This window comes from Dufourea novaeangliae, unplaced genomic scaffold (genome assembly GCF_001272555.1).
Source record: "Dufourea novaeangliae isolate 0120121106 unplaced genomic scaffold, ASM127255v1 scaffold79, whole genome shotgun sequence".
In the NCBI taxonomy this organism is placed as follows: Eukaryota; Metazoa; Arthropoda; class Insecta; order Hymenoptera; family Halictidae; genus Dufourea; species Dufourea novaeangliae.
In genome coordinates, this window is record NW_015373951.1 from 129,187 (window position 1) to 149,750 (window position 20,564).

Below are 20,564 nucleotides of genomic sequence, written 5' to 3' on the forward strand. Positions count from 1 at the left end.
GCGCAGCAGCATATACTTTAAAAAAAATTATTGGCGTACATTATTATTTGTTTGTTTCTTTAAGGAGTGAACCACTCCTCGAAGTGTCGACCGAAAAGTATGTACTATCTCGAAAACCAGAGGAGATATATAAAAACTTCTAATGGACGAGGTTTGCGGTTTTTTATGTAGAATAATATGGTGCTAATAAATTGTCCAAAAAAAAATTTTTTTATAACAAAAAAATTTCGAATCGAAACTTCGAGGGGTGATTTCACCCCTTAAAGTCGCGTCTCAGCCGATAAAAAAATACGTATCCCTTATTTTTGACTGTTTAACAGACATACGAAGTTTCATCAAAATCGGAGGGGGGTACTTCCGTGTCTTCCCTTGTTAGAGGTAAAGTCGTACAACTGACGAAATCTTTCTCATTACTAAAAATTGTGGTTAAACTTACACTTTAATTAAACAATCTGCATGTTTCCGAAGATTACTATACGTAGATCTCCCAATTACTGCTACCTTAGGATTGCAACCTAACTTTATTTAGCCCTTTTAGGTGTTATTTAACATAAAAATCGTTTCAGTTTGAAACATACTATTATTAAACATCTCTTTTATGAAAAAAATAGTTTCATACGTTACATATGAAGAATTAATTAATAATTAATTAAAATCTGCAAGCAGTCCCAGTGTCTCATAACTGTTACCTCACGAATTAATGTAATTCTTATGTATATACTTTAACAATTTATTTTGTACAATAGACATAAGTTAAATAGTAAAATTACGGTTATTTCTTTAGCATGATTTCGCCATGACTTCCTATTTATGCAGTAACGTTTTCGACTATCAAATTGTACTTTCAATCTTCAACATTAATTTTTAAACACCACGTACATACAAGTACCTACATGTATTTCTTTGTTTTTATGTAAATCAGAATCCCAATTCTATAATAACATTTCCCGTACACAATTCTTTACACGTTATGTTTTCATTAAGTAAAATAAATAAAGTAGCAGTATTAGGATCATTTTTCCTCTAAATAAATATGAATTCTATGTATTGTTTACTATACTCATCTTGTTTTTCGGAAAAAGTACACTTGTACCATTTACCCAACTGAGTTCTTCAATTCTCTAGCCTATTTTTTCCTCCTGAAAGACCTAATGAAAAACAGCGTTCTCGTCTATGAGACAGGGATCGTGTAGAGAACGTGGTCGAAATATGGGCTAGCAGTTTTATACTTCAGGACTTATTGCCAAACCTCTTGAAGATTTTGAAAAAGTAACACTTTAGTCTATCTAAAACAGGTTTGCTTTATGATATAGAGTTGAAATAAGCTTCTATGGTAAATATTTACAATAAGGGAGCCACCTTTGATTTCGATGATTTTTTATTATGTTTTCAAGGTTATTAACCTAAGTAGTTTGGCGGCCGTCTGTGGACTTGAGAATGTGAAAAGGAAAGGAGAGGGAGAGGGAGCGTTTCGTCCTGGGCCTGCTAGTGGACTCGTCAGTAAGGCTTTCTAGCAGACCCTGCCTTAGACGCGGGGATATACGATGGTCGGTTAAGGACGTATATATACGAACGAGGAAGGCTTCAGGTAGTTGCGAGAAAGGTGTCAACTAGGTAGACCTCTGATGGCGAATATAGGAAGGAAGGTAGTGCCGCCACAGTAGTATTATGAAGGTTTTCGTTGGGAGTCGCTCTTTGTGAAAAAGTTATTATTAAAAAAAGTTTAGTATCGTGCTTTAGGAGTATTGATATGTAAAATGACTTGGCCGTAACATATGTTGTTAGGGTCACCCTTCTGAGTGACCTTCAGAAAGTTTCAGTTATTAAATGTTCTATATTAACCCTTTCGCGACCAGCGCCGGTTATATCCGGCTTTCACTAAATGCTTCACACTGGCTAGTGCCGGTTATATCCGGCATTCACCAAATGCTTCACACTGGCTAGTGCCGGCAGCGTTTTTTGTTTTCTATCTTTTTGTGGATTATCACAGTCAAAAGTAAGGTAATTGATCAGCAATACCAACGAAATCTTATAAGATTTCACATGGACACATTGGCAGTTCCAAAAACGCGAGACATTCTTAATGTGTACGGTGTGTACTAATGAAAGAGTTAAAAAGTTATTAAGGGAACAATGATACCTTCTTCTTGAACTGTCTCCAACCAACTTCGAATGACTTTCTTTGATAACTCCTGCAGAACAATAGACTCTGACTTTCTACTTTGTGTACCCGAAACTGATTCTACTTAAAAAGGGGGAAATGTATTTAGTGTGAAATGTTTCTCTTCATCTACCTAAACTTTTTTGATAGTAACTTCTTTACAAACGGCAACCGTCAACTGAAACCTTCACAACACTACTTAGGGTGATGACCTTGACAACATATTAAAAAATCATCGAAATCGGAAGTGGCTTCCTCATTGTTAATATTTACCGCTTCTCTTATTTTTGAGTCGTAGTTTCACACTATTCCTATCTTGGATGAAGCATCTAATATAATTATACTTTCAACCAGCCCAAGTTTAGACCCTAGCCCGCATTTGGACCACCTCCTCCAATATTCCGTCGATGGTCTATTTTCGCGAATTTATTCAACCTCTGTTTCAACGAAGTCTCTTTAACATTTCACTCCGAGTGAAGTCAGTTAACTACCATTCGAATTCATAATTCCACTGAGGAATATAAGTCTCGTTTATGAAAAATTTGTCTAATAAGGAAAGTTTACGACCAGGTCGAGCGTTTTTAATGGAATCAGAATGAAAATGTAGGGCATGGCGTGGATAAACGAAACTCCGAATATTAACTGCTAACGCGATATTCTTTGTTAACAATGGTCCAGGTCCCAATTGTCTCAATTATCGATAAAGTTATGAACGCCTCCCCCTTTCTAATGAAGGCAGGCGAATTCAAAATGTTTTAAGTGATGTATTGTAATTACAGTGAAAACAGTACCTAGTACCCTATACTTTGCATTGCTGGTTTCATAACAAAAAAGCGTTCATTCGAATCGTGGACTTCCTTTGTAAAATACACGTGTTTCCGTGTTTATTAATTAATACATTTAATATGTATATACAGAGTATTTCAAATGTTAATAAAAAATTAATAAAATGTCAATGATATTTCAATGTTAAATAAATGTGTTAAAAATAATAATATATCGAAAAGAAACTTCTCTTCTTTGCTTAAAGAACATAAAATTCAATGGGTGGTACGAACCCCTCATATTTAACTGAAAAAACTGAAAGAAAGATACCATATTATTTACTTACAAGGGTGAACACATTGACAGGATGTCCCGTAATAGAATATAAAAAAATTCTTTTCATTAAATAAACACCACCTTACTGTATAACTGAAAAACGAATATGGAGCTACATTGATGTTACTTTAACACTAAACCTCTCAAACCCTTAAAAAAAAGTAGAAATTAGAACGTCAAAGCCGGTCATTTGACCGGTCGTGGTAGGTTCAGTGTTAAAAGTCGAAAGGTCACTTGTGCGTTCGTTGAACATGAATGCTGATATAAGTAACGCCAGGTGTATTTGTGTTTCTGGCATCATTAACAGTCTGAGGAGTGTCCCAAACCAGCTAAAGTATTTGGCATCGAGTATAGTTTATCTTACATCCAGTTTAATTTATCGCCAACCGCGATTAATCTTGTTAGAACACAAAGTATTCTATGTCTTATAACTAAGTTGATACCCGCTACAACAGTGTCGACGTGTAGATTCTCTTATACACTGAGCGTCAAAATTAAGGGACCACTAACATTTGCCGAAAATATGGGTCATTTTCAAATGACTATATCTTCGCGAAAAATAGTTATAAAAAATATTGTATACGACCATTTTGTAGCCTGAAGTTTCTGGTTTTTGAATCTGGAATTGAAAAATTATTTTCACGTAGTATATTCCATTTTTTTAAAGATGAAGCGCAGCAAGCGAATGTTAAAAAATGTTGGTCAACTTTGAGAGGATGCGTGGGCCAAATAAAATTTTTTCTGGTAATCCCAATGGAACACTTTTAGAGAGCAAACTTTTTTCTTTAATTTTCTTTTTTTAATTCTGTTCTACAGTTTTTATTGGCTGAGTTATTCGTCATCACATGAGAAAAGGCACTTTCCACTTTGAGCGCCTGTAACTTGCGACGCATGATCGTATAGAAAATTCCAAAAGAATTTTGGAAAGCTGAGAGATTTCTCTTTAAAGTCCTTCAGTTGCGAATTTGTTGAAAATTTTCTTCGTCGTATACAGTCCATTTCAAAATAACGTAAAATATTGCATAATTACCATTTGTCACAAAACACGATGCCATTTAAAAAAAAATCGTGGAATCTTCCATGTGTCCACGTGTTTTTTAAGGTAAAAGTACACGTAACCCCTGTGCCAAAGGCCGCGCTGATCAGATTTTTTTTATCCTATGCCCTCGATAGAGAAACTTGCGATATGGTCTGAAAAATTGGGGAATGACTCTTTTGCGGTACGTTTCCTCTTTAAAACGATTTCGCAGCGTTTGAACTGTTATGGTCTGTTTTTTTCTTAGTTCACTTTATTTTAGAAGAAAGGAGAGATTTCTCAAATTTAGCAAACACACTTCTAGCCAATCTCTTCGCAATGACAAAAAGTGCACAATGCGAAGTGATGAGAGAGTGCAGATGCTGTGTACATCCTACCCTTCCTTAGTTATTGTGATAGATGCACTCTTTTTTTTACTGAATTTAATTTGCTTTGTTTTTTTACCGAACTTCTTCCTTTCCAAGGCATCTCCTCGCTGTGTAATGAGATGAGTACCCTAGCATCTGCAGCGAGACGTTCGCTTGTAACGTTAGTACTGCGCACCGTCGGTAGGTGGCCGTGGCGATGCGACAATTCTCGCAGTCAAGGTTTGCGAGCCATGGCTTGATAAGACGAGCCGCGAGCGTGGGTGGGTAGACTCATTAGAGTTCATCTTGCAGTAGTTGCATCACGCATGTTTTTTCTTGTATTTAGCCCATTAACTCCTTCAGTTTCCTCCTTTATTTATTCTTATCGAAATCTTTTTCTTATCAAATTTACTTGAAGAGTGCATCTATCACAATAACTAAGGAAGGGTAGGATGTACACAGCATCTGCACTCTCTCATCACTTCGCATTGTGCACTTTTTGTCATTGCGAAGAGATTGGCTAGAAGTGTGGTTGCTAAATTTGTGAAATCTCTCCTTTCTTCTAAAATAAAGTGAACTAAAAAAAAACGAACCATAACAGTTCAAACGCTGCGAAATCGTTTTAAAGAGGAAACGTACCGCAAAAGAGTCATTCACCAATTTTTCAAACCATATCGCAAGTTTCTCTATCGAGGGCATAGGGTAAAAAAAATCTGATCAGCGCGGCCTTTGGCACAGGGGTTACGTGTACTTTTAACTTCAAAAAAACGTGGACACATGGAAGATTCCACGATTTTTTTTTAAATGGCATCGTGTTTTGTGAAAAATGGTAATTATGCAATATTTTACGTTATTTTGAAATAGACTGTATACGACGAAGAAAATTTTCAACAAATTCGCAACTAAAGGACTTTAAAGAGAAATCTCTCGGCTTTCCAAAATTCTTTTGGAATTTTCTGTACGATCATGCGTTCGCAAGTTACAGACGCTCAAAGTGGAAAGTGCCTTTTCTCATGTGATGACGAATAACTCAGCCAATAAAAACTGTACAACAAAATTAAAAAAAGAAAATTAAAGAAAAAAGTTTGCTCTCTAAAAGTGTTCCATTGGAATTACCAGAAAAAATTTTATTTGGCCCACGCATCCTCTCAAAGTTGACCAACATTTTTTAACATTCGCTTGCTGCGCTTCATCTTTAAAAAAAATGGAATATACTACGTGAAAATAATTTTTCAATTCCCGATTCAAAAACCAGAAACTTCAGGCTACAAAATGGTCGTATACAATATTTTTTATAACTATTATTCGCGAAGATATAGTCATTTGAAAATGACCCATATTTTCGGCAAATGTTAGTGGTCCCTTAATTTTGACGCTCAGTGTATGTATGTACGTATGTATGACAACATTCTACACTGCTACAGACACTCATTGCCGTTAGATTCCGAGTTCTCAGAAACAATTCAGGGAATTGAGATCTAGAAATTAGGACTCTTACTATTGCTCGGATTTTCGGATATCCGAATCTTGAGTATCTGAGTACTCGGATACCCATAAATCCGGGTATCCGGATATCCGGATATCCGGACACTTGTTTCACTTAGATTCGAGTATTCGGATTCGGATCTGTTGATTTAGATTTGGATATGATCCACTCCACGTCAAAACGCTCGGGAATTGCGATCATACTCACGATATTTTGAAAATAATTGAATTTTTTAAAACTTTAACATTTCATATCTTGGAAACTGTTCGATATTGGAAGCTAGAATGTTATATAGTTTATTTTTCCTTCGTTATCAACAAATACTGTAAGTTTGAAAAAAGATCGGTGAGTATGATCGCAATTCCCCGTACGTTTTGACGTGGAATGGCTCATATTCAATATCATGATTAACAACTGAGTATCTGTATCGGCGATGGGCACGTGTGTGTGAGTGATGTCAAAAACAAACAGTTACACATTCGAAACAGAGATCTGTGATGGTTCTCGTGAACGTGAATAGGGTTCAACAGATCCGAGTAAATACAAGTAAATAGTCGATAATTTCCTTTCGATACCGAGTATTTTTAGTATTGATACTTTCAGTTCCAATACGTACTTGATATTGAAAAAGAGTAAATGAGAGTGTGTGGTTGTTTGTATGTGTGCATGTGGGGAGTGATGAAAAAGACAAAACCATAATTAATGTGTTTACCGACGATCAGTCGTTGATGTTGTTAAGTCGTCAGCTATGTGTTGAGGGAATAAATTACACATTATACTCTAAAGTATGTGTTATACATATACATATGTAGGATCGCGAATGGACCGTAGGCGAACGTTAGAGCGTGGACGCGTGGTTTTCGGAAAGGAGTGCGTAATACTTCGTAGTTGCCGAAAGGCAGCCAACTGGTTTGTCGCTTTCCGACAAATACACTTTTCGTACAACTAAAGCGAATGAACGAGGCAGGACAGTAGTCATCGGCCCGCCAAGGCACACGTAACATCTTGTATGACAAACATTCTTGGACGTTAGTACACTTTCGAATTCTTTATTAGAAACTATCTCGATAAATAATTCACTATCTGGTCGCGGTCGAGCCATGCAGATTTCGGCCATAACAATTTTCGCCTAAGTTGATATTTTGAGAATTATCGCAGTGCAGTTCCACTTATGCAACTTCTGTTAGAAATAGAATAGAATATTTTCGTTAAAGTCAGAGATGGACAAATTCATTGCCTAGATAATGAGTTTCAAATAATGAATAGAAGATAAAAAAAGTATTTCGTCATTTTTAATCGTTTAAACATGGTAATTCCAATTTTTATAACAAAGTAATACTTCTTCCTGAATAAGTTGACATTTGGCAAACAATTATTGATCTCATTAACTGTTTAAAGTTCAGGATAACGACCTTAGATACTGCAGCTTTTCACTATGTATTATTTGAATAAAATTCTGCTCAACTCTGGTTAATTATATTAATAAAAACGAATTTTGTATTTATGTTCCTTCGATACAAGTAGGTATCGACACTTTTGATGCGATACTAAGTAGATATCGATATTTTTTTCGATACAAGTTATGAGTATGAGTATATGTACATATACAGGGTGTCACAAAAATGTTGTTCGACCCAGAAATTGGGGCACTGGGGGTGTGAATTAGAACAACGTTTCCCTTAGCAACATTGTAATCTGAGGCTTCGTTACCGAGATATTAACAAAAAACCGCGACCAATCAGAGCGCGAGTTTGCCAGCCGAGTTCTCGCGCTAGCGGTGGCTACGCGCTACGCTTGTACTACGAAGCTCCAAACAAGTAGGTCATTTCTGTATGAAATAAATAAATCCGCTGCCTTCGACTCATACATTTAATTAAAAAATATATAACAATAAGATGTAGGCGTAATACCAAAAAAAATAAACTTATACCCACGTATTCTAACGTCGGAATAATTGTAAGATTGTTTTTAACATTACCAATGAGCAATATCGAAGGAAAGCGTTCATTTTCCGTTTTAAAACTGGTAAAAAATTATTTACGCAGTACCCTTTCGGAATAAAAGCACTGACCGTGCTGTACATAGGAGAAGATATTTTGAAAACTCTTTTAGATATAAAGGGTGGCCCACATAACTCTTAACAGCTCATATCTCGAAAACTATGCCATCGATTTTAAAGTTCTTGGTCTTAAATTGCATGAATCTGAAGGGCCTTTCTAACTATATAAACGTGAAGTCGCCCCCCCCTTCCCCTTTAAGGGGGGCGGGGATACCTTTATAATTTTAAATGGAACCCCCCATAAAACGTTACATATGTAGATTCTACAGGAAAGAACAAGTCAATTTTGTCTGAAACATTTTTTTGTCAGATATTTCCATGATGAGATATAACAGTTTGAAGTTTCGACTTGTAGGTACTTACTTGAAGCGCTCGGAAATTCCGTTATTGAATTATACGCGCTTGAGTCCTTTGCTTACTCGTGAAGAAACAAAAACAATAATATTTACAATTCTTGAGCGCTCCTCCACATTTTGCAATCATCACCAGACAATTTTTTAATGAAAAATTTGGGAACAAATGGATAGATCGTGGGGGACCTCATCAATGGCCTCCTTGATCCCCCGATCTAACACCATTAGATTTTTTCTTATGGGGATATGTAAAGGACAAAGTTATATTTGAACCGCCGACGACAAAAGAGAATATGAAACAAAGAATACATGACGCTTGCGCTTCACTGACTCCCGAAATGTTAACAAATGTTAGAATAACTTTGATGTTTCGAGTAAATAAATGTTTACAAGCCCGTGGTGGACATTTTGAACATTTAATTTAAAGAACATTTTATTTCTACACGAATAAGCAAAGGACTCAAGCGCGTATAATTCAATAACGCAATTTTGAGATGGCATAGTTTTCGAGATATTGGGCTGTTAAGAGTTATATGGGCCACCCTGTATATACAGATATTTACTAAGTTTACAGACAAAAAATCAGAAAAATCACAAAAAATTAAAATTTCGGAAAATAATTTAATACTAATAATGTTGATCTTATATTTACATTTTATATATTTTTTATAACTTTCAACTGTAATAATATAAATAAACATAACTTCAAAAATAGTGGTTTTTTACAACAAATGACACCCTCATTCTTGTTTATATAAAAAGATCCTGATTTTCATGTATACGTCTAAAGCCAAAAAAGTTTTAGACGCAGCCCTGATAGCATTGTTGTATCACATGATTTTTTTTTCGACTTCACTCTCAAGAATTACTTTATCGTCAATATTTTCCCAGATATAAAAGGAATTCTATTCTTATGGCACTTATTCAAAACCTTAAATGTTAATACCAGGGGAGCAATATTTTACGTCAACTCAAAGAAAACAAATAATATACATGTTTACTAAATTCAGTTTAAAATCGTTATTACTGACTCGATGTTGTAAGGCGTAAGGCAATGGATGAGGAACACACATTTCATAAAATGTTACCATTTATTGCTGCAAAACCTCGTATATAATACTATCCCTGCCTGTATTTTAAACATGATTTTACGTGAAATAAACATTTCTGAGATAAAGAGTTTGTCCTACAAGTTTTTGTATTGAACTCGTTAGGACCCAACGTTGCGTTAACTCAGCATTTCACTCACAATTTTTTTTCAGTGAATTTTCTTTTTAATGGTGCAGTTATGAAAGAGGATTTCAAAGATTTGTTTAATATTCTTTTTGATAGTTTTTCTTCTTTCACTTAGATCCTACGACGTTGTGAAATTTGAAGAAATTGAACTATTTATAGCACTATGATAAACCAATTTTGTCTTAACATTATGAAAATTTGTTGGTACATCTTGCTCATGTAGTATGCTACTGTAACGTGACGCCTAGTATTATAATGCATATTTTGTATTTGGGCAAAATAATATACAAGTTAGTTTATTTACGATTTTCAACGAAAAATTGTTCAAAGTTGAACAAAGGCAACATTTTTTGTTACACAAAAAGTACCGATCTAAAAATTTTGTTGATAGCATTTATGTTCTGTTTTAGATACTTTTATAAGTGATAAATAATTATATGTGTAGAAATCGTCTTATTTCACTGTTTGGGACGTAATGGGTTAAAACAGTAATTTTTTCGTATGATATACACGCTTTTTGTCATCAATTATTCAAAGTAGTTTCCTTCTAAAGTGCTATGTTGTTCATGATAATCATACAAACGTTGGGAATAGCTCTGGTAATTATTTTCCAAGATAACGGAGAGTGTAGTCGTCGAAGTTTAGTAAATACAAAAAATGACTTTGGAGTGTCGTTTCTTTATCTTCGTTTCTAATACAGGTAACAGAAGTTAGTACGATGTAGCTGAATTAGATGAATATCGTGGATAATCCAACTGCGTGATAGCTTGTGAGCATTGGCGTAACTAATAGCGAATTCGGGAACCACGCACAGCGTGCGTGCAGCTCTGTGCTGGAACGGTGCTGGTGTTGCCCCAAGATGGTGCTGGTGCAGCATTTTTGTGGGGATATCAGCGCCACTGCGCAATTCCCCCAGACACTCGCCTAGGGAGTCTGCCCCAACAAGGTTGGCAGCACCAACCTCGGGCCATATATATAACCAAGAGTCGAGACGCCTTCCCTCTTCTCTTCCTCTTCTTCCGCGCTCGACTTTCGACTCTCGGTAGAGATGCACGTCTCCATCCGCCGCTCCCGATCTCGGGATGAATAAAGTTTTCTTTTACAAACACGTGTCATAACTCAGTGATATCCTCGTGGTCCTCTACACCGTTCTGAGCAAGTTGGCTGCTCTCCAGTTACGCCGGTCACCCGTACTGGTAAAACCCAACATGTTGTCCGGGTAGCACGGATAACCTGCAGATCTCAGTGCAGCACTGAAAGGGGGCAGCACTGCGACGAACCAAGGGTCAAATCGCACTGAAATCGTGCAATTGTTTTAAATCACACAACGCGTCCAAATACACATAAACTGTAGTCACAATAATTGTCGTGTTTATTAAATGTTGTACGATATTCGTTGCATAAAGTTTTCCTTGGATCGGCGAACGTACATATATTTAACTGTATATATAATTTAATTTGTAAGAAATTTACATAAGATAGTTAAAACGAAATAAAGTTACTTTAATACAAAATTGAAACTGACAAGTCTTTCGGTCCGTTGAAGTTCGACGAATTGCCTCAATGGCCTAATTCCGTAAATTAAATTATTAATCAAATAATTCGTTTTAGATGTTTTAACATAGTGACATTTTTTCATATTGATTCTCTGTGAATTACAACGAGAGTAATAGTTTTTCCCTTGAACATTTCACTGATCTTCGTCATATTGTTCTAGAAATAATGAAATAAAAATATAAACACACAACTTGTATTTCTTATTAAATTGAACGGGTAAATTCCATAATGGCACTTCCATTCATACGCTATACGTGAATCTTGACATTTGTGGAGCCTGAATAATATTAAATAAATCAAGGTGACTGTCTGAATACATTTGTTCGGTGCTGTGCATGTATTATACTTGTACATACGGTGCTGTGCATGTATTATACTCGTAGAAATACTAATTATACGTGGTGTATAATTAACATATTTTAGGTTAGGATCCATTCAATTAAAAAATTACACATAATTTACTTAGAAAAGTATTGTTACTAGCAGAAATAGGAAAAGAATTGGCACAAAAGTACAGTGAATAAAAAAACTCTCCGTACATTATGTATACCTACTTTCAGTATTTTGTTGATGTTAGATGCTTTTATAATAAAATATTTGTAATTAATTATTTGTAACTTTTATATTTCATCAGGTTCTAAATTTTACAGTTATAGACATGTGACCTTTAATTTCCATAAAAATCAATAGATACATTACTTATATACCTACAGTAGGCGATGGTTTATTGCAGGCTCTTTTATTGTAACATGGGAACGCCCTTCGCTCACACGTATTTCTACACACGTGTGCGCACCCCACTCTGTCGTCTAGCACGCCCAGGACGGAATACATAGGTGGCGCGTTTCACTCGTATATTTCATTACAGAAAGCGAAATGTATATATTGTCTTAATAAAATGTTTCAATGTTTTTAGAAGCTTTCAGTTATAATCAACTACATTTCGTATTATGCTTAATTCATATTGAATATAAGTAGTTATGTAAGCAGATAAACATATAACAAAGTCAGTGTTGGGCATAACCTCTTTGGGCATAAGAATGCTAAATGTGTTTAAGGTGGTTGATCATAGAAATTGAGAAGCTGCAAAAAGTTAAAAATTTATACATATGGAGTTTATAAATGAGATTAATACCTATTAGAAAAAATGTGTTTTCCTAGGGTGTGATAGTGCAAAATTTATTACAATAGTACAAAGTAAAACTAAACCAATAATACTGTTTTATATAAGTAATTATATATAATGTAAATAGTCACATTGGTTCAGTTTTGCTCCTTACTGTATTTTGTTGCAATCACTAACTTGTGTTTTTCTACACTTTTATACATAAATCAGATAATTAATAAGCAAATGTAGTTGTTAATCATTTTGTATGTCACAATTAAACAAATTCAAATATTCATATTATTGATTACATTGTTTTGAATAAAGAAGAATAAATGAAACTACTGTTCAATTATACATGTATTATAAACAATGGTCCAGTAACTTTGATCATATTAATTATCTTCATTATTTCTGCAGGTTTAAACAAATTTTATTTACAAAACTTATCTGGTATCAGAGGGACTATAACATAGCAGAAATAATTTTGTTATAGGCCGAGAAAAAGTTCACAGTTTGTCACATATTTTACATTTTGTATATAAAATATCTCATGAATTATTAATTTTTTCACAAATTACCTTAATATTTTATTACGCAGAATGTTTAGAAGAATCCACTTACGTAAAAAAATATATTTATTCCGCAATATTTCAGTATCATTAAAAAAGAAACATAATTAATCTTGAAAACTCAGGATATCCTCGACCAACGAAAAAATTGTTACTGCAAATTAATAGCCCCTTCCATACTAAACAATTTCTGTGCATAAACTTTTCTGATATCTCCAAAAATGACGAAGATAATGAAGATGACCGTAAAATGCGTATATCCAGCCCACCCTATATATAGATGCGTCGCACAACTGAACGGCCAAATGGAGGAGAGAGCGCGCAGGTGATTGGATCTTTTTTATTGCAGTATTCCTGGAATTCTGGCCCTCTACAGGCCCAAAGGCTGCAATAAATGATAACCTACTGTACTTACATTTAGTGTTCCGCGCAACTGGGCCGAGCTTACATATTTTCAAAACGGTAGGAAGTAGAACGAATTTTCATTAGGCAAATTTAAATGGTTTCGTGTGATGCATCACATGGTGCATGAGTCTGTTCAGAAAGTGGAGTCGTTTCTGAGATTTTAAGGTTACCTCTATTTTTTAAAATAGAATTTCATATATGTATATTTATATATAAATTAATTGATGTGTTTTTCATTACCTATAAAAAAGTATTAAAGTACTTATGCCGAATAAAGTAAAAGTTTTTTCATTATTTTTTATTTCGAAAATTGCAGAATGTGCAATTTGGTATGCAAATGGGTGAATTTCATCTGCACAAGGGTGAATTTGATTCGTAAAAAGTTGAATTTGCAGTGCAAAAACTGTACCATGAGATTTCAAGGTAGACGATTGTCACGAAAATGTATAATTTTCAAAGATTTTCAAAGTATCGTGTTTTTTTTTATCTGAGGTCATCCAAAGGTCGTCACATTATGCATAGTTCAACGCATCTTCCTGTGAGCTACCGTGTTATGATACTAAAAAAAGTTGTTTCGATGAAAGAAAGGTTCAATGATTTTATAAAGGTTGAAATAAGAAAATATCAATGAAACATCCTTGCATAAGAACTGTAATACCGCAAAAAAAAGTTCATCTTGTAAGATGAAGGCACACTGGGAATCGATGCAGAGTAGTGTATTTCGATATTTTAAATGAAATTTTCAGATAGAAAGAGAATTTCAAAGAAATGCGTTATTTTCCAACAGCATAGGAATTCAGGGTATCGTACACACGAGTGGTTGAAGAAATCCTTTATACTAGTTTATACGATATCCTATCAGCGGAAGCCTATCCTAATCCTTTGATATAAACGCCATAGAGCATCTGGGTGAAACGGAAGAAATCAATAGGGCGAATGTGTACGTTTCCCAGTGAAGCAGAGTTAGAAAATGTTTGTCACAAGCGTAAAAATAATTTCTTTTCTAACGATATATGTTTCGAACATATTTCTTAAATCTTTGGAGGACGAACATTCTCAGACTCATTATATTCTATGTATCTCTTGTCATTAATCCGCTCCTATTGTTTGAAATAATAGCAGGAAGATTGTCCCATAGGATACATTAAAAAGGGAGACAAATTTATGTTTCTTTAGAAACGAAATATGTGATAAATTTTCATATAAAACTTCGAAGTCTAAGTTTTTTTGATATCTCTGATTACAATTTTTGAAATCTTCTAAACAATAATAAAAGATTAATGGTTTTTACAGTCTGTCTAAAGGTAAAAAAATTTAACAAGAAATATAATATTACTTAAACAAGTCGTTAATTTATTTATTTCTGATCATTCAGTGAAGATATTCTACGTTATTTTCTATCGAACAATGGAACTGGACTAATAAGGATTTAACCAAGTACTAAAAAATATTGTTTCTTTGAAAACAAAATCATGATGTAATACTAATTGTTAATAAGCAAAATGTAGAAGCCTATCTCAAAGCGAAAGGTGCTTGACATATCTTTTCCTTTCTCCAAAAGAAAATGGGAAATATCATTTAGTGCATAGAACTTACAATTAGTAGACTAACCAGAAGTTTCGTTTAAGGGTTCTTGCCACTGTCAATCCCTGAAAAATTATCATTCCTTGGGAATTTTTGTTTCATTGAACGAAATGTTCAACATAAATGAAGTGTTGTTTATTTATTAATACACTTATTCAGAGTATAACAAACTTTTTTTCAAACTTTGAATAGTTTTCTTTACATACAATAGAGGGTGCTGAAGTGAGCGCCTTGAAAAAATTATGTGGTGTTGGCGTAGGTGACTCCGGGAGAACGAAGCATCAGAATAAAAAAATTAAAACTGATTTTTAATCAGCATGAGTGTCGTTATCGTCAGAATCAAAGTTATTTAGAGTTTCGAAGCTTAAATTTCGAAATTTGGTGAGTTCTTTGTCATTTTGCATTGTAAAAAGTATGAAATTGTTGATTATAAATGGTTTCCGTAGTCCTTGCGATAGCCACTGATGTGCTGAATATCATGTACGAATTTCAAACTGATTGACCAAATAGTTTTTTTGCTATCACCTACGCGAGCACTACATAAGGCCGCATTCACACTAGCGGTCACGGTCCGGTCAGATCACGTCAAATCTTGATTTTGTTTATCCTCTATAGGTAATAAATAGACAACACTTAATTTATGTTGAACATTTCGCTGAAAAAAAATTCCCAAAGAATGGCAGTTTTTCAGGGCTTCACAGTGGCAAGACCCCTTAAAGGAGTAAATTATTTTCCGCCCATAAATGCGAGTTCTCGACGTCTTCATAAGGCTACGGTTACACTGGACGCGTATTCGCAAGACTAGCCTGTCGTCCGTATGCAGCTAGTGATGGGTCTCGGTTAGGTTACAGTTATACTGCGATGATGAAAGCCACTCTTTACTGAATGATCTCCTCCGGGTCTGAGCAGCCCTTGAAATTTCTACGTAATTTCGTCTGCACCTTTGTCCGTGTATCGTCTTTCTTTGTCTCCGTGAAACGCCGGATTTACGACCCGCGCGTCCGCATTCAAAACGCGCGTTATTGTCTCTTACTGTGCGTCCCCATCGGGACGGTCCCGGCAACCCGGTCGGAACGCGGTGAACCTCCGCGATTCGAACGAAACATTTGGTCCTTCGAGCCGGATCCCCATTTGGGGGGTCCACTGCAATGGCCCGCCGCCGAGGTCGTTGCGGCGGTCGCCGAAATTTCTCTACGATCTGGTGGTACTTCTATGGGACTGTAGAAAGTGGCAAGGCCACTCAGTGTCAGTACGCAAATTCCGAACATCGACCATTTACTCCTATGCGAATGCATTATGAAATAACATCCAAAGGCGTGGACGGTTCCGCCGTCTGCCAGATCGTTCTTATGGACGAACGGGGCGCGGCTGCGTTCAGCCATGATATCCTCGTTCCATCCGCCTCGTCAGTGAAAGGCTCCATAAGATGGCCGCGGAACATCGAGCCATTCAACACCCAAGATGGCGTCGTGGCCAACGTGATTCATAATGCGGGAGTCGTCATCAGATACGTCATCCGTTGCCAACTACGGCTTTCCCAGGGTGTGGCCAAATTAGGACTTCCTGATCGGGAGATTCCATGGCCCCCTGCTCCGCATCCCACCCCCACTCCAACTCCCGCCTCCCACTCTGGCAAGCTGACCCGTCATCACGCAGAGGAGGGAGGTCCATAAGGCTGCTGCCAGGGTTAGACGACAGCCATTCGTCGCCCGCAAGCCGAAGCGAGAGGTCGTCGGTGTAACCACTGATCACCGCGACGGATTTACGCCCATGGAGTTAGTGCCTGAGATTCCGACCTCGCAAGAGGATGGCACGTAAGGGATACGGATTGGGAATAGAAAGAGTGGGACTAATGTTTGTCTCGAAGCTCAATCTATGAGGACCATCCGTGAAGAGGAAGGGTGCAGGGTGGGAGGATTCGGTGACTCCTACCCAGACACAAAAACTCCCTCTCAGTCCCCCCCTGAACCCGAGAGGTCAACCGGATCACTTACCGGGAACCCTCAAGGGCGACGGGACAGGATGCCATAGGATTCATGTCCAATAAGAAGACCAAAACGCGGATCCGACCTGTACAGGCAGGGTGTTGGGCTACGAATCGGGAGGGGAGCGAGCAAAGGGGCTGTCGCAGCCCACTGACACGCTCCCCGAAGACCATTCGTGAAGAGGCAACACGGGGGAAAAGACAGATGGGGAACCCTGTCGACTCCAGCCGCATTTCGCCTCTCAGTCCCCGCTGTGACCCCAGGATGACGGAAAACTCGTTCAGAGCCAGTACCCTCCACGGGAAGTCACGGTGGCGAACACAGGATCCGCGGAGGACAACGGACCGGGTGGGTTCCAGGAGGTAGCCTGGGAGTGGCAAGGGCCCGGAACCCGAGGACCGTCCGTGAAGCGGGGAGGTAGAGGTATCCGTCCACTGACGGAATACCAGATACAAAATTCCCCCTTCGTCCTCGGTAATAGAATAAGATAGGAGCCGGTGAGTCCGATTGCTGACGTTGGCACAGGCATGCGTACACCGACCGCACATACGAACACCTGCTTGTGCGAAAGTTCAGTGGGCAAAGGACACCGGTACCGGAAAGCTGGCGGGATAGCGGACAAGGACGCGAGGTCAACCACTGAACCCGGAGGATCTGCGAATGGATGCTCTTGGAACGGGGACAAGTCACCAATCTTTAAATAGATTTTCACGCGACGGGGCCCGGATGCGATACCGGACAGTGGGGCGTATACTGGTAAACCGAGTCTCGGAAGTATGAAGAGCATCACTTTGCGAGATATCGGCCCAACGAGCCCCACGATCATCGTATTCTGGAAGGCAGTTCATTACGGACGGAGCACCAGACGTATAGTACGGCACTACTGAAAATAGGCCTCGCGTGCCGGTAAAACACCGTGACCCTGGAACACATATATCGACGGGTCACGGGGGCGTTTGGCACACGCTGCAACGATCCGTGGTACGCCGGAGAGAAAGAGCATCAACCATTAGGGACGGGTGCGCTCTTCGACCAAGGACGCGAGCGGTGGTCCCTGATGAAGCTGATATTTACTCTTCGGAGAAATTTCGGTAAAGTCCGGTGGGCTGTCGTCTCGCGTCGCGTTCCTTGCAGACTATAGGGTGGGGGGAGGGCGCGATCTACTCTATTCCGTTTTCCTCACTATTAAACTCACACACCCAGCTTTCGATTAGACTAGATTCACATGGCGGTGGATTCATTTATGGTCCATCGCGGCTCCCAGGGGAGGTGATCGCCGAACCCGGCCACGTCTCTCTTTGAGGCCGGCTAGAACGACCTCTCTATGTATCACTATATGAGTTCCGGGACTCCCTCCTTGACTTTGAGGGTTGGTAATTTGACACAGGGTAAACAGAGGAGAGGGGGTTCCTGGAATAGTCGGGACACAGGCAAATATCAATAGGGGGTTGAACTAGGCGATACAGCTCTCTCTCGGTGATGACAGTACATACGATGAAACCACCCTTGTACAGACCCGGTCTGTGGGTGAAGCAAAGAGTGAGCTGGTACTCACTTTGGAGACAAAGAATCGGTTGTCTCGACGTTCACACTCCTTTAGCTGATCATGTTAGGTAAGGATGGGACGATTCTAGTGACTCTCCACCCCGCACGAGTTCCCCACCTTCATGCGGCCCGGGCCTAAAAAAGTTAGGCGGGTTGGAAAATCGGGGATATATCATCCCCGGGTAACGCCCACGGTAGTCTTAATCGCGGGACTACGGGATAGCTAACGACACTATAAGTCAAAGCTGGGCCTTGGAGGGGAGTACCGACACTCCCCTCTCCCGGGAGAATTGTCCAAACTAAACTAAACTAGGTATGGGTTAGCTCGTTCGAGCGCCCGTGCCGTACGCATGACCGAATGAAACGCGTCTAATTAGTGGGAGTGGTTATACTGTACGCGTATCGGTCGTCCGATGTCACACGCGTTCGTCGTATACGAGCGTCAAAACGCACGGGAAATTGCCGACACGATATCACTTCAACCGTTATATTTTAGTTATTTTTCAACATAGGGCTCTGATTTAACGCTCGTTATAAAGCTGAAGGAATGTTGTTTTCAAGTTTATGCACAAAATTTTGGTTATTGGTAATCAATATAGTTATAATTAATATTAATTATTGAAATGCCGATTTGACACTGTTCCCACGTATGGATCAATGGAGAAAATACTATTGGGTTCCTTGAGTCTTCAACTTTAAAATACACTTTTCAGGAAGATGGAGCGTTTTCGGGAAAATGTAAAAAAAAAATAAAGTTTATCATGATATATGTCGCGCAGCGAGTGCAGATGCCGCGATCAGTCGAACAGTTCAGACGCAGTGTGCGGCCGAAATTGAGGGAGGGCTCTTCTCTGGGGGGGTACTATTGCCCCCCCCCTCCCCGCCCCCGGGGATCCACTGTAACCTATTATCTAACGAAATTGTTGGAAACACTTGTTAATAGTGTTTGAACGAAAATTCTATACAATTTACAATTTTTCGGAAATGCTACAAAAACTCTAAAAACATGGATAACTGAATAACTGTAGTTCGATTGCAGTGAAATTTTTCAGGGATAATTTTCTTATGACATGGAACCATTCTAGAGGGTGAGAGCAAAGAAATACAGAAACAAATTTGCGTCGTGCATAAACAAGGGACACCCTAATGGGGCATATGTATCCCAGTGGGGAGTTACAAAATTCTGGTGGAAAACTTTATACGCAAAACAGCTACATATTCACTGGGTATACATCCCCTTCAAATCTCTTAATGTAATCAAAAATTTGATATAGTGTTTATTAAATTTTTATCGAATGTTGCGGCTAGCGGCAGCGGCCCGTTTCGATACACTTTCACTGTAACATATATATATATGGTTTGTATGTGTACATGTAACATAATTATGGTTTGTAGTTTTATCCAGCTTTTGAAACGTTCATTAAAAGGGGCGTGCGTGAATAAATTTTATTTGCAGCAAAGACTTGATTCGCGTTTATTGTTGGTTTACAGTGCTCGCGATAACACTGGAACTACAATCGAGATGGCAGACCATTTAAATTTTACTCTTTACAAAGCAACTGCCGATAATAAATGGGTTATTCAATTTATTTGCATGTACTAGGGTACACTGAAGCTCTTTCAATGGAAAATAAAAACTGTCTACTTGACTTATTCCTCGTTCGTAGCATTCATTAAATTCGAAACGCCTTTACATTCTAACATCCTTTTTTCTCAAAAATACTGAATGTACTGGAGAATGAAAACAATTATTATTGTAGCAGCTTTTGATTTTTTAAAAATACATAGTAAATGAGACAAGATATAACGAATTACTTATTAGTACAGTATTAAAAAAATTGTGTTTTAAAAATGTTTGTCTTTGCAATTATTGCTCAGTAAAATTTACATAACTGGTATTTCTTACGTGAGTAATTAAAGAGAAACCATAATATGTACATTTTTAGCACTTTTTATTGTTGATATTATATAAAGATAGAAGACAAAAAAAATATATATTCAATTTTTCAATTTTACTTTTTTCTCACTACTT

The 20,564-nt window shown here is 37.7% G+C and overlaps 1 protein-coding gene across 1 annotated transcript in view; it reads right to left on the reverse strand.

Moving 5' to 3' along the window:
- Positions 1-20,564, reverse strand: part of LOC107186180 — a gene marked incomplete at its 5' end in the record, with an annotated part of 89,260 nt that overhangs the window by 68,143 nt on the left and 553 nt on the right. The gene's annotated exons all lie outside the window — the stretch shown is intronic.